At 43.5% G+C, this 16,192-nt stretch overlaps 1 protein-coding gene across 1 annotated transcript in view; it reads right to left on the minus strand.

The window, feature by feature from the left end:
- Positions 1 to 14,756: 14,756 nt before the first annotated feature.
- ADAMTS20 (ADAM metallopeptidase with thrombospondin type 1 motif 20) overlaps positions 14,757 to 16,192 on the minus strand; it is a 229,355-nt gene continuing 227,919 nt past the window's right edge. Inside the window, exon 40 of the transcript XR_011030416.1 lies at positions 14,757 to 15,064. The gene's annotated coding sequence lies outside the window, so the exon portion shown is untranslated. The remainder of the gene's footprint in view (positions 15,065 to 16,192) is intronic.

Below are 16,192 nucleotides of genomic sequence, written 5' to 3' on the forward strand. Positions count from 1 at the left end.
AGGTAAATGCCAAACACAATTTACTGTCAATAAATGTAAGGTCGTGTATCTTTGCTTTGCCAAAGGAATATCATCATATAAACTAAGTACTTGGGAATATTGGTTGATATTAAGTTAAGTAACCCTATTCAAAGACAAGCAGCAGAGACTAAAGTTCTGGGATGCATAAAAAGGAAAATAAAAGCTCTAGTTCATTCTCAGTTTTTTATGCATTTATTAATAAATTGAGAAAAATCATGCAATGCATCACAATAAAAATGACAGTCGAATTTTTGCAGTATTCAAAATAAATATTGTTCAAACAGTAGGCGTATGTATTAGTATGCCAAAAGTGAGTTGGGCACAGGGTGAGCCGAATGATGACTCACCCTGCTGCTGTTCAAATACCTGGTGGCGCTAAATACTATTCCCCCTCTGAGTCACAGCAACTCAGTGGGAGAAGTAATTTGGGGGCTGTTGATTGCTGGAACCCCAAATTACCCTTACACAGCCTGCGCACTATAGCAACACTGCTATAGCAGCACCCAGATTCAGTGCTCGGCGCTGAGCACCAAAACCACCTACTTCAGTTCCCAACTCCTCTTTGTTAATGGCCTGATGCTTCCATGCAATTTCCCTAGCAGCTTGAATTTGGTTCCTTTTCTCAATGACAAAGTCCATGTAACAGGGGGCAGGACTGACTCCTCCAGAGCCACCTCTCTCTAGCTGCACAAGTAGATCTCTGCTAATCAAATAGGCATCATCATCATCTGCTGCAATATAACTAGCTAGCATCTTCACTTAGATCATCTACCAAAATACATACAGTAAAAGTAGATGTGGCTTGGCAATTGTACAGGAGACCACGTACCCTTACCCTTATGAACTTTATTGCCTCCATTTTACTTTACATTTCCATCATATTGTTCTGTAAAGCTGCCAGCAGCTCAGTATTCTTTAAAGAAGAAAGTGCTTTGCTAAACAAATCAAAGCATTAAAATCGGTTTGTCTACATTAACGAAATCAGGAGGATTAGCTGTGGCAAAACTGTGTTAATCTTAATTATTTTACAAAGTTAGACGTGATTTCAGTGTGTTTTTCTAATCCCTTATTGCAAGAATTACGCTCTTAAAAACTTTGAAGTTTAACACCAAATGCTTATTTTTTTAGGCAAAGCTCACAGTAGATAGCGGTCTACTCGCACAGCTGCTTGTGTTTAAGCATTCCATACAAGCATGAATACTGTATGGCTTGATCTTCAGGGTTACGTTTATCAGAAACAGAACGCAACTCTAGCTATTACAGCCAACATAAGCAAAACCAAAAGAAGATATTCCAGCTACAAGTTTCTGAAATCAGTGTCAGCATACACTAAACAATACATCTTTTTTAACAGTAAACACTTTAACTTGCTGAACTAACAAAACTGAATCCATAAACTGTTAAAATTAAGACGGTTCAGTTATTTACAGTATTACATTATTTGAGGGAGCTACCTTATCCAAAAAACCTAACACTATAGCGATTAAATAAGCGGAAATGTACAGGGAAGAATAACTGGCTACATATGTTAAATTTGTGGGTCCGTTCATCATCACATTTCAATCTTCTCTTTCAAAGGAATCACCCATCAAAACATATTATTGGTCCTGAACCAATTCTCTTTTTCTAGTAAGTTTTCTCCCAGTTGATCATTTTTCACTCACTATGCAAATCACCTGTTCCAATCAAATCACATTGCATTTGACGCCACCCATAACCACGGCCACTTTCAAACGTTGTGACCACACCCTTTTTTTGTGCGGCAGCGCACCGCTAATTGTCACTAGCCTGGTGCCCAGGGGTGCCCCGGATCTCCCAGGATCCTAGAAACGCCCCTCCTGGGCCATCATGACCGGAATAGGTAAAGGAAACAAGAAAGGGTAAAGAATGGGAAAACATAGTGGAATATGTTAGAACCTGCTTCTATATCACCTTGCTTCGACACCAGTAACTTCTTACAGTTACGTCTCACAGACTGTGAGATCACTTGACTCTCCACACAGCAAGCAGGAGATAGACTTTCTCAGGCTTCTTCAATGTTTACGTTATTTATTCAAGTAACAGAAATACAGATAGATACAGTTTATCATCTCCTGGCAAAGCAGGCCTCCATGTTGCGTTACAGCTGCGTGATTACCTTCCTGCTGAAAGTACCCAGGTCTTCTTGTATCTACTCTATGTTACATCTAGACTACCTATGTACAGCATACATTATATCAGCTTACAGAAAGGAATGAACATGCTTAGAAGTCCCAGTCAGCCTTGCGAGCTATTGCGACAGTAAAGAGCAGAATGAGCTCCCATAGCTCCCTCAGCCTTTAATACTGACTAGGAAAGAGTTAAATATGACATCATCTTCGCCACCCCCTAGATCAGACTATTGGTGGACCCACTCGTGGTGTCATCATACACACCTACTTGATTAATAATCAATGAGGCTTCTGACCTATATGCAGGAATGTGGATATTTACATAACATGGCTGATGTTTATTGTTCTAGTGGCGGTACATGCGCAGGTCAGGGAGACCTGCGGCCTTGTACTAAAACAGCTTCTTGGTATGTTCTAGTTCTGCTGACAGAACTGCAGATTTTCTCTCTCAGAGAAAATCCCCTTAACCACTTGAGGACCCACCCTTTACCCCCCTTAAGGACCAGCATTGAATTATGTGATCTGTGCTGGGTGGGCTCTACAGCCCCCAGCACAGATCAGGGTGCAGGCAGAGAGATCAGATCACACCCCTTTTTTCCCCACTAGGGGGATGATGTGCTGGGGGGGGTCCGATCTCTCCTGCCTGTGTGTGGCTGGCGGGGGGGGCACCTCAAAGCCCCCCTCCGCGGCGACATTCACCCCCCTCCCTCTCCTACCTTTCCCCCCGGTGATTGGGGCTGCACAGGACGCTATCCGTCCTGTGCAGCCTGTGACAGGACGTCCCCTGTCACATGGCGGCGATCCCCGGCCGCTGATTGGCCGGGGATCGCCGATCTGCCTTACGGCGCTGCTGCGCAGCAGCGCCGTACAATGTAAACAAAGCGGATTATTTCCGCTTGTGTTTACATCTAGCCTGCGAGCCGCCATCGGCGGCCCGCAGGCTATTCACGGAGCCCCCCACCGTGATTTGACAGGAAGCAGCCGCTCGCGCGAGCGGCTGCTTCCTGATTAATCAGCCTGCAGCTGGCGACGCAGTACTGCGTCGCTGGTCCTGCAGCTGCCACTTTGCCGACGCACAGTATAAGCGTGCGGTCGGCAAGTGGTTAAAGGGCCGATCTGCACTCCAAGCCTTTTTGACTAACTCAGTCCAAATAACTGAGGCCTACTTAAATTATAACAGAATAAATCAGGGTGTGGAAGATTAGTGGCAAGGGATCAGCTAGATCTGTAAGGGGTATATAGAAGGGATGAGAAGGGATATATAGGAATATAAGAATTTCTAGGTCTATTTGTCTTCCTAGAAGCCAAAGTCAATCCTTCCCTCTCCCAATGGGCTATGTGAGTGCAGGTTGGCAGGGTGCGGGCAGGAATAGCATAGTCATAGCTGGCAGGGAAAGAGGAGAGAAGGAACCTATGCCAGGAGGTAGCTGTCACTAAAGGTGGGTCAAGGATGAAGTGGCGAGCAATAAACAGTGCATCCACCCAGTCTGTACAAAGCCTTTCTGAAATCAGTTTCTGGGAATTGGTGACTAGAGATGGCCCGAACGGTTCGCTGGCGAATGGTTCCTGGCGAACTTCCGGTGGCTCGTGTTCGCGGAGAAGTTCGGTTCGCCACCATAATGCACCATTAGGGTCAACTTTGACCCTCTACATCACAGTCAGCAGGCACATTGTAGCCAATCAGGCTACACTCTCACCTGGAGCCACTCCCCCCCCCTTTATAAAAGGCAGGCAGCTTCAGGCTTTGGACTCACTCGTGTGCCTGCAGTAAATAGAGAAGGGACAGCTGCTATAGACTCTCTCATAGGGAAAGATTAGTTAGGCTCTTGTAGGCTTGTTAGATTGCTCCTTGCTGATTCTTATTGCTAAAATAGCACCCCACAACAGCTCTTTTGAGAGCTAATCTTGTTCTTGTGATCTATTTCTTTTGTTGTGTTGCCCACTGACACTGCATTATACAGCCCTATCTGTTGCAGCTGGACCTTGGTAATCGCTATACTGTGCCAGGCCCTGTCTAACTATCTATACTGGGACACCTACCTATGCCTAGTTAACTACTGGGGAAGCCACCTACCTATACGGGAACACCTACCTATGCCTAGCTAAATACTGGGGCACCCACCTACCTATATGGGAACACCTACCTATGCCTAGCTAACTACTGGGGCTCCCACTTCCTATACAGGAACACCTACCTATGCCTAGCTAACTACTGGAGCACCTACCTACCTATACGGGAACACCTACCTATGCCTAGCTAACTACTGGGGCACCAACCTACCTATACGGGAACACCTACCTATGCCTAGCTAACTACTGGGGCACCCACCTACCTATATGGAAACACCTACCTATGCCTAGCTAACTACTGGGACACCTACCTATGCCTAACTACCATATGGGCTTGAAAACCGCTATTGCCTGCACTCTGGCCATGGTGCGCACCAGTCCCGCATGGCCATCACTACACAAACTGCTGTTTGCAGTGCATTACACAGTGAGTTTGGTGTGTCAGTGTGAAGCAGTACTCTAATTACACTCCCTGATTGATGTATACACATGCAAGATGTTTTAAAGCACTTTAGGCCTGCAATTTAGCATTCAATGTGATTTCTGCCCTTAAAACGCTGCTTTGCGTCAAATCCAGATTTTTCCCCGGGACTTTTGGCGTCTATCCCACTCATCCATGCCCCCCTATAGACTTCTTTTCCATCACTTTGTGGACAGCATAAATGTTTCTAGTTTTCAAAGTTCGCATCCCCATTGAAGTCTATTGCGGTTCGCAACAGTTCGCGCGAACTGAACCTTTTGCGGAAGTTTGCGAACCCGGTTTGCGAACCTAAAATTGGAGGTTTGGGCCATCTCTAATCAAGGAGAACTTATATTTGTGTAGAATAAAGACTGATGCTGTTCCTATAAAACCCCTTGGCTTCATTCACAAAAGAGTGCTAACTGTTAGCACGACCCTTTTCGCTTGAATTTTCGAGTCTGCACGCGATCGCGAATGTTCACGTGCAATTAAACGTTTTCACGCACAAACGCAAATTTTCGCATAATCCAGATTTTTCCCCGGGACTTTTGGCGTGTATCCCACTCCGCCATGCCCCCCTCCAGATGTTAGACCCCTTGAACCATCTTTTTCATCACTTTTGTGGCCAGCATAATTTTTTCTAGCTTTCCTAGTTCGCCTTCCCATTGAAGTCTATTGCTGTTCGCGGAAGTTTGCGCAAACCGAACTTTTTGCAGAAGTTTGCGAACCGAAAATTGGAGGTTCGGGCCATCTCTATTGGTGACAGGAGGTGCTTTCACAAGCTGGTATGGGCTGTGCTGCAGGCATTTATACGTACATGGTCTCCTCACCTCAATTGTGTTCCTATTGAAATATATACTTATATTGCTATACATATCAATGATAATATGTTTAATGTATGTACTACTTCTGTTAGTAAACAGACGGATGTGGCTGTTTCAATCCAATTTACAGTGTTTGAGTTATTATTAAGGAGGGCATGATAAGGTGGAACTGTGGGGGGGTTGGTAAGGGAGTGGTGTAAACGATTCTTCACCAATGTGCCCAGACTGATAGAAAACTGTCACTAAGTCCTTGTCACAAGACATTGTTCTTCTAAATTGATATGTGTTAGTTTAATTATAAAAACAATATATGTGTGTCTCTCTAAGGGGAGTCAGCTTACTCTGGTTCACATTAAGCGAATGCCTCAGTGGTGCACACAGCAAAATGCTTTCCTTACAGTGCACTGGTCAGCCCCAGAAATTATCTTGCAGAAAAAGTAAGGCAGCATCCCAGAAGCCAGCTGCCAATCCCAGCCTCTTACTTGTGACAGAGCCACTCCCTGGACCCCTCTGTCCCCTGCTTATTGCCTGAGCAACATTTGGAGGGTTGGATGGTTGGCTAGCTAGCTGACTTTTCATCAAACTGCTCTAGACTTTGATAGAGATATTACAATTATAAGTGCTTATTAGTGATGTCAGTGTACTCTGTGCAGTAGCCCAGTCTAAGGAAATGATGCACTTGCAGGATTACACAAAAACACTTATGCTTTAAAGGGTAACTGAATTTTGGAAAAGAAAACGTAAGATAATTACCTCAGTAGGGGGAAGCCTCTGGATAGTCAGGAAGCTTCCCTGATTGTCTTACGCTCTTTCCTCCCTGAAATAGGACCCTTAAAATATGTTCAACAATAAAGCTGAATATGGTGCTCGCGGCTGCGCTCCCCTCTGTGAACGGCTGCACAAAGTATGTCCCGTGCCTGTGCAGTAGCATGTGGCTGCTCGTGCTCAGATTTTTGCTCCATTCATGAGTGGCTCTGCACTACTGCGCAGGCGCGAACCCTGGTGGCACCTGCGCAGTGTGTCCTCGCTAATATGCAGAGAAAAGCGTAGCCGCGAATAGGAAGAGGATAATGGCAAGTAGTAATGAGATCAAACTTTGCGTAATCGAAACTTCACAATGGAATTTGCAGTTACGATGCAACATTGTAATGCGGATACAGTCGTAACTAATTTTGTTTGGAGACCGTTAATTCTGCGATTTTGCATAATTTTCATGTGACTTTGTGCCAATTTTAGCTGTTTATAGCAAAGCCCCCATACAAGCTATGGTCACCACCAAAATTTTTGTGCATGTTAAGGGAACAAGGCAAAAAAAAAAATAATTTCCAAAAAGACCCTGTAGTGTTCGAGAAAATGGATTTAAAAAACGCAAAGGAATAATGTTTTTTAACCACTTACCCTCTCCCGGGACGAGTAACTACGTCCCTTTATTTCCTCAAATCTTCTTGCAGGGACGTAGCTACTATGTCTCTCCCCACCGTGTACTCCAGCTCACCCCCCCCCGCGCGCTTTCCCGATGCCAGTCGTTAGCTGGGAGATCAATGAATGGGAACACAGATCCCATTCATTGATCTAAGTCCCTGTGTGACGGGATGGGGCTGTCATTGACAAAACCTGATAGTTAAACGTCCGCGCATTGCTTCCTCTTTGCGTAGTAATACTACGCATAGGGAATGTTATTAGGTTAAAGGTTGTTATTATTGTTTTAATGTTTTGAATATTTCCATTTGTCTATAATTTATTGTTTATATGTATGTATGTATATACAAAACACATGGTTCATAGATTTTTTTTATGCAGCACAACAAGCTCTAGTGCGTAGGGCCGCACTAGAGCTTATACCCATGCGCCCGCGGCATCCCCTCTTCTTCTTCTGCTATTATCAGCGTGAGGCATAACTTACGTGTTCACGCATGGGCACAGTAACGATCTAGGCATCACTATTGATGCCTTTGCCCTTACCATGACGCATGAGTGGTGCAACATTATTGTCACACTGCCCACACTCTGACTCACTGGCGGTGCGACGTTATCGTCACACTACCCATAGATAGGAAGGCGGTGCGACAATCCGAGCGCACTGCCTATTCATAGCTTACATAATTGTATTTCCTCAAGGGATTGGCTAATTTTTCTTATATAATCCCTTCCCTGGCTCCCATTGGTTCACGGGCATTCCCCCCCTTCTGCCTCCTCCCTACCCATATGATACCATTTCCTGTCCATCACTCAACCCCCTCCCCCCAACAACCAGGTGATTGGGCTACTCACACCCACATAGGTATTTAAACAGCCATTTTCAGACTTACCAGTACAGAGGTGCTTATCGGGACCTTGACACTGTACTGGTGAGTCTGAATAATATAAATTGTATTGAAATTTCATGTCCCCCCTTAATTTTCCTCCCCATTGTTTTACCATAGATCCAACCTTACTACCTTACCTCTATCCTATCTCCTCCTCACAGCCCACTCACCATCAATCCAACTTTTTCCATTACAATTACATCTTGAATCCCTTTGTCACAAACTATTTATGCATAAAACATCACACAATATCCAACACATATGTATTGGTCTAAGGACACGATTTTTTGTCTCTGTCTTTTTCAGTGTACTCCTATATGTTTATTGCCTGAGGAAGCGGGAATATGCCCGTGAAATGCGTTGCATTGTTTGTTTGGAGTATATAAATAAACCTGTTGTATAAAAGCTGACAGTATCTTGTCTACTTCAGGGAGGCGAGTCCACCACTACCTCCTGAGGAATTTTAAACTTTTTAGTACCTTTTATCCTGCTAGCGCCTCTGTTCACTCTTATATTACCAATATCCACCCTCGGTGGAGGGGTCGATCCCCATCTTTTTTCCTGATCTACAGAGAGCGACTTTTAATCCTGAGTGAGGACAGGTCTAATCTCCTCACCTGCCTGTACAGTGGTTACCTAGGAGGTAACCCACTTTTGTGAGTATATACACTATATACTTTTTAATTCCAACCCATTGTTTTGCTTACTACACTATATTGGGCTCTCGGTGTGCCCACTTTTCTTTTACGCATAGGGAAGTTTTGCGCGAGAACATCTTGTGGCCAAAAAATAAAATTACATCTAAAAATATTTTTTTAAATAAAAATACCTATTTTTACATTGTAAATGAACCCCTTACTTTCCACACTCCCGAATAGTACCCCAAAAATGTTTTTGCAAAAAAAAAATAAACAAATGTACAGTCAAAAAAATACATACAAAGTTACCTTATGGACTGAACTTTTTTAATATGTATGTCATAAAGGTATATTACTTTTTACTTTATAAATTATGGGCTTGTAATTAGGGATGTAATTAGGGATTATTTTAAAACTATAATGGCAGAAAACTACGAAATACCATAATGATTTTTTCCATTTTTTTTTATTTTTCCTGTTAAAACCCATTCAGGATTAAAATAATTCTTAGGAAAAAGTACCCCCTAAAGAAAGCCTAATTGGTGGAGAAAAAAACAAGGTATAGATCATTTTGTTGTGATAAGTAGTAATAAAGTTATAGGTGAATGAATGGAAGGAGTGATGTCAGGTGAAAATTGCTTTGGTTTTTTTAAGGGGAAAAACCTTTGGAGGTGAAGTGGTTAAACTGCACAATTATTGGTTACGATTGCAACTGTTGTATGATATGCTCCGATGGATAGTTACCTGTTTGATACATGTTCTTATTCTTATTGTGTTCATATTTCTCTCTTCATCTTTTGTGCTCTATTTTTATTTCTTCCTAACAGCAGAAAATCCTTGAAGAACATTGGACTTTGCATCTGTTTTTTCTAAATGTCCTTATTGGACAGTGCATATATTGTTACATTACTTTGTACTACTTCTTTATTCTTAAAATAAAAAGAAAGTTGAAAAAAATGTACTCCTCGGAACTTGGAAATAACTCAGAAACCAGATTTTGGTGGAAATACTGCATTACACCTACTCCGTAATTTTAGACTAATCACTAAACTTGGAAGGACTGGACAAATCAAAGAATGCAGAGTCAATGCAGGAGTATTTGGCCAATCAGAGAATGCAAAAAATTACCAAAAAATAGCTACCGTATATACTCGCATACAAGCCGAATTTTTGACCCCCAAAAAGGGGGTCAAAAGTTGGGGGGTCGGCTTGTATGCGAGTCTTCCCTGGTGGTATAGTGGTGGGTGGTGGGTGTTCCGCGCCCCGCTCCCCCCCCCTCCCCGCTCCCCCCGCGGCCGCCGCTGCTATTACCTGCAGGCAGCGGCCGCTTCCTAATCCGCGTTCCTCTTCTTAAACTTTTCAGCGTGTATCACAGCAGCGCGCCCGGCGCTGCTGCTGTGACGATGCAGGGGCAGGAAAGAGCGGTTCCCTTGGTAACGGCGATACAGATCGCCGTTATAGGGAGCCGCGCTCTTTCCTGCACTCTGCATCGTCACAGCAGCAGCGCCGGGCGCGCTGCTGTGATACACGCTGAAAAGTTGAAGAAGAGGAACGCGGATTAGGAAGCGGCCGCTGCCTGCAGGTAATAGCAGCGGCGGGGAGGGGGGGAGCCGGGAGTACTACCTACCTATGCTGGGCACTATACTGGCTAAACTGGGCACTATACTGGCTAAACTGGGCACTAAACTAGCTAAACTGGGCACTAAACTAGCTAAACTGGGCACTATACTGGCTAAACTGGGCACTATACTAGCTAAACTGGGCACTATATTGGCTAAACTGGGCACTATATTGGCTAAACTGGGCACTATACTAGCTAAACTGGGGCACTATACTGGCTAAACTGGGCACTATACTAGCTAAACTGGGCACTATACTAGCTAAACTGGGCACTATACTGGCTAAACTGGGCACTATACTGGCTAAACTGGGCACTATACTAGCTAAACTGGGCACTATACTGGCTAAACTGGGCACTATACTGGCTAAACTGGGCACTATACTGTAAACTGGGTACTATACTAGCTAAACTGGGCACTAAACTGGGCACTATACTGGCTAAACTGGGCACTATACTAACTAAACTGGGCACTATACTGGCTAAACTGGGCACTTTACTAGCCATACTGGGGCACTATACTAGCTAAACTGGGCACTATACTAGCTAAACTGAGGCACTACCTACCCATACTGGGCACTATACTGGCTATACTGGGCACTTTACTAGCTATACTGGGCACTATACTAGCTATACTGGACACTACCTACCTATACTGGGCACTATACTAGCTATACTGGGACACACTGGGGGGCTGCACCAATCCAGCATTTCCTACCCCCGGCTTATATGAGGGTCAATCATTTTTCCCAGTTTTTTCAGGGAAAAGTTGGGGGGTCGGCTTATATGCGGGTCGGCTTATATGCGAGTATATACGGTACTCGGAATTCGAAACTCAGAAATCAATCGGAAATCAGCAGAATTGGTAATTGGCATTGGTGGAAATGGGATTTTCTGCGGAAATGGAAATCTGCATTTCCAACCAGCACTAATTAGGTATGCCATAAACATAATTAGTAGATTGCGATCATCAGTAATGGGCCCATGGAGAATTGGGGAATCCTGTTGAGCATCCAGAGTCTTCCTTCTACAGTGGTTTAATTTTTTAAAATTTTTTACTACAGATTTAGATGCAAACAGAGGTTTGCTCTATTTCAACACAACCTATTATTAAAATATTTTGCTGAAATTAGTTGTGGCAATAACAAACAGTTAATTAATTTTATGGTAGCAGATAAGGTTTTCCCAGTATGCATCAAAATAGTTGTAATTTGTACTCACCAACATCTGTTCATCAAAGACATTTAATGCAACACACGCACTATGAAAAACCTATCTTTATGACACAGAGGAACTACACCTAACATCTGCTTGGAGTGGCTTCATAGCATCTGTGAAGGCCTCCAACAAGTGAGATGTTTCTATTTTTGTTTAACATATTACTGGCCTGGATTCCAGTAAAATGTATTTTGGTTTGCATATGATTATTTTTTTTAAAGAAAAACTTTTGTACCCATCAGGCCAACTAGAAAAATGACCAGGGAAGATTGTGTGTAAGCCACCTCAGGTCTGCCACCACCAGAGGTCATAAGTAGATATACTGTATATAACCTCTGGTGGTGACAGATCTGAGGTGACTTACACTTTAGGAATTCTCCAACTGTGTCCCCCATTTGTACTGTAACCACAAACAGTAGTCACAGCTTGGGTGAAAATATTACTTTTACAAGACAGTGTAGCCAAAATTTTTTGAATGGTAATATTAGCATTTTAGTCCAGTGATATTATTTTTTTTGCTGTAATTTAAGGGGATTTTTGTTATTCAAGCACAATTCAAACACAAACAAAGGTGTTCACTTTTTTAATTAATTGCATTTTCTGTACTTGAGAGAAAATCATACACTGTATCCAACCCCATCTTCTGGGAAATACAGTTAAATGTATGGTAACAGTCACAATGTGTATGACCTCTAGAAAGTGCCTTCTAGTTCTTGGTGCATGTCAGATATATTCTGCAGGTGTCTACCTGCAATCGCTGAAACATTGGTGAAGATCCTTCAACCATTTTTCAGATGACTGCCAGGAAGCAGACAACCACCAATGGACAAAATGGGTGCCGCCATTGACACTAATATGAAGTGGAAATTTGGGCACCAAAGTGGAAATTTGGGCGCCCGATAACATTTATCATTCTTTGTAGAAACGCATAATAAAAATATTAGTTTTGCAATATCTGATTCCCTTCATTTTAACTGTATAAACTTACATTAACTGTATACTCTGGGATATACAATTTTTTCTAATATGCTTGAAATCTCATGTATCGGTTTATATATCCGAATTTACCCTCAATGCCGGTTTTTCATCGCGCGACTATGGTGGAGCTAGAAAAAAATATATATTTTTTTTGTGGTGACTGGGTATGTCAATGGGCGCTTATATTTGCAGCAATTGGAGCGCGGGAGGGGGGCGGCGAGGTGTTGCAGTTAAGGTTGGGTAGTTAAGGTGAAGCATAGGGGTGATTAAGGTTAGGCATGGGGAGGGGGTAGTTAAGGTTAGGCGTCAGTAGTGGGAGGGTGTAAGAATAGGTTTGTATATAGCTGTAGTGAAATATCAAGTTTTTTACCAATATTTTACTATTATCATTTGCACTGAAATAGTAGAGCATTGGTTAATTTACTGATATTATACTATTGAGTTTTTAGGCACCCAAATTCCATTCACCCTTTTTGCATGTACTCTGACTGTTCTGTCCGGGCCCACTTCTGGTCAATGAAGTTCCCCTTTAACCACTTGCCGATCGCGCACTCATACCGCGCGTCGGCAAAGTGGCAGCTGCAGGACCAGCGACGCAGATCTGCCGTCGCCGGCTGCAGGCTAATTAATCAGGAAACAGTTTCCTGTCATTTCACGGCGGGGGGCTCCGTGAATAGCCTGCAAGCCGCTTTGTTTACATTTTTACAACGCTGCTACAGTAGCAGCGTTGTAGTAGATCAGCGATCCCCGGCCAATCAGCGGCCGGGGATCGCTGTCACATGACAGCGGGGAGCCTGTTAGAGGCTGCACAGGACAGATCTGTTCCTGTGCAGCCTCCGATCTCTCGGGGAAGGGAGGGAGGAGAGGGAGAGGGGGAATCCTGCGGTGGAGGGGGCTTTGAGGTGCCCCCCCCCCCGCCACCCACAGCATGCAGGAGCGATCAGACCCCCCCAGCACATCATCCCCCTAGTGGGGAAAAAAGGGGGGCGGTCTGGTCGCTCTGCCTGTCATTTGATCTGTGCTGGGGGCTGTAGAGCCCACCCAGCACAGATCTGAAAAAGCAGCGCTGGTCCTTAAGGGGGGGTAAAGGCTAGGTCCTCAAGTGGTTAAATAAAATTTTAGAAATATGAAAGGAAGCTCAGGCCTTATTTTATCCTTACAATGTTGCAATAAACTATAGTGTATAATAGATACATTTTGTATTTCCATTTAGCACTTTAAGCTACTCTTTTGTATTTGTTCACTTACTTTTAGCTACACAGGGGGGCTGTTGAAATGTGCATGGACACTTGGCTGGGCTACTGTAAAGTAGAAGTTCAGGTAAAAATAATTCTTACAATCTTTTTGGTTTGATGCAATTGTTCCTGGATGCAGAGCCCCTCTAGCAAGCTTGAATACGCAATGCTAAGTGAAAAATGTTTACCCTAAATGCAAAATCTGCATAATACATTCCTTTGCTTTTGGCAGGAGAGATCTTAAAAACATCGGGGAATTAAAATCTGAATCAACACACACACTTCTATACCCAGAACTAGTTATTTTCTTGCAGAAATCTAGTTAGTTCAAGAAAAATAGCTTTCCTACGTATTTGTTCATTCATTTTTTTAGCTCAGAAATAGCTATATAATTAGTCGCAGAGGATTAGCTAGGGTTTTCAGAGCCTGGGGACAAAGATAGTTTTTGCTCCCCCTTCTAGACAAGATGGGCGTGGCCACACATCAAAATGTGGTCGTGGATGGAGTCAAATGTTGCATAGATAGCCACATGTGCCCCCTTCCCCATATATAAAGCCACATGTTCCCTTCCTTCTCCCGTTTTGGATAGCTAGACTTTAAACAAGCACACCTTTTCATAAATGTATTGAATAATTGGTGCACTGTGGAGTCCACAGCAGGGCCGCCGATAGGGCATCACAGGAGGTACATCAGCATGGGGCTCAAGGTGAGGGTTGGGCCCGATGGCAGTGCTACATGGGGCCAGTTGCAGTTTGTGATCAGCCAAAGCTGGGATGTGCAACTCCGGAAGAGGGAGACGGGGGAGTGTGTGCAATGTGAAAGCAGATCATTAGCACTGTGTTCATTACTTTCGGTAGCATGGTGGCATAGTGGTTAGTGCTCTCGCCTTGCAGCGCTGGGGTCCCCAGTTTGAATCCCAGCCAGGTCAAGATCTGCAAGGAGTTTGTATATTCTCCCCGTGCCTGTGTGGGTTTCCTCTGGGAACTCTGGTTTCCTCATACATCCCAAAAACATACAGATAAGTTAATTGACTTTCTCCTAAATTGGCCCTAGACTATGATACATGCACTACACGATACATACATATATAGACATATGACTATTGTAGGGACTAGATTCTGAGCCCCACTGAGGGACAGTTGGGGACAAGACAATACTGTATACTCTGTACAGTGCTGTGTAATATGTCAGCGCTATATAAAGATTTCAATAAATAAATTACTCAACTAATGCCACAGTGTGGAAGTCTTCTCTTCTCTGCATTCTCCTGCAACCCTCTGATAATTCTGCTCTGCCTTTGTCTGCTCTTCTGTATGTCCCCTGACCTTTTCCCAGTATGGGGCCCAGGAATTTCTGATGGCAGCCAGCCTATGCTGTAGATATATTCTGGGACTGTAGCTTAGTCAGCAGAGACATCGCTCTTCCGATCAGTCTCCATCATTGTTTTGAATCTTCATTTTTCCTTCAATATCCAGACAATTTCCTTGTCTTACTTCAGTTAATTTCTTAATTGTATCAGAGAAACTAACAGGTTAAAAGCTTTCACCTTAAAAACAGAAAATTAGTTATTTTCTAGCATAAGGAATTGATAATATGCAATGTTTCTTTATGCTCTTATGTTATTGATTATCCTAATGAGACTTCCCGTTATTCATATAACCACAGGGGAATTGGCTTCATATATTTTTGAGTAAAAATGTAGTCCTTATGGGATGACTAGTCTGTCTACTGGCTGGGATTTATTTAAAAAAGGTTCTGTTTTTTAGGCAGGAAACCCCCATCTGCATTATACTGGACCGTAGTGGAGATTGCTGTTCTGGACATTTTCACTGCACACATGTACAGTCACACAACCTCTAATTCCAGTGATCCTCGGTATTATCCAATATGACCTGGGAGAGTTTCGTAAATGTCTGCCATTATCAGCAGACAGTTTTTGTTAATTTATGTCAACCTCGCAGGATCACTTGTGTTCTCTGATGGTCTCCAGCCCTGGAAAATCTTGGTAAATCAACCCCAATCATGTTGCTCATGATAGCTGGAAGACAGATGTTGTTGTCCAAATCAAAGCCTTCATTAGAGTTTTCTATTGATGCAATCAAGCTTTTTGAACAGCTCTATTTCTTATTGCTGCACATTTTTAAGGTTGTGTTTGATAGCAGTGGTATTGCTCTAGCTTTGTTGAGATCAGTTGCTTGTAACACACATACAAACACAAATTAAGCTACAGCAGCACAACGAGCCTCCTCATACACAGTGTGTATGGTATTTTTTTGGGTGACAATTAGAGACCAGAGATGGCCCGAACGGTTCGCATTCGAACGTGAACACGCGAACTTCGGTGGTTCGCGTTTGCGGTGAACCACGAACTATATGCGAGTTCGACCCGCCCCCTATACTACATCATTAGGCTCAACTTTGACCCTCTACATCACAGTCAGCAGACACATAGTAGCCAATCAGGCTACACTCCCTCCTGGAGCCCCCCCCCCTCTTATAAAAGGCAGGCAAGCGTGAGCCATTTCACTCTGCTGTGTGGCTGCAGTAATTAGAGAAGGGAATGTGCCAGGCCCAGCACATTCAGTGACTACTTGTTCACGGTCCTTGTGTGTGTGACAGCTGCACATTTGTAATACCAATCACTGCATACCTGTTCAGTGCACCTACCTACGTG

This window comes from Hyperolius riggenbachi, chromosome 3 (genome assembly GCF_040937935.1).
Source record: "Hyperolius riggenbachi isolate aHypRig1 chromosome 3, aHypRig1.pri, whole genome shotgun sequence".
Classification (NCBI taxonomy): domain Eukaryota; kingdom Metazoa; phylum Chordata; class Amphibia; order Anura; family Hyperoliidae; genus Hyperolius; species Hyperolius riggenbachi.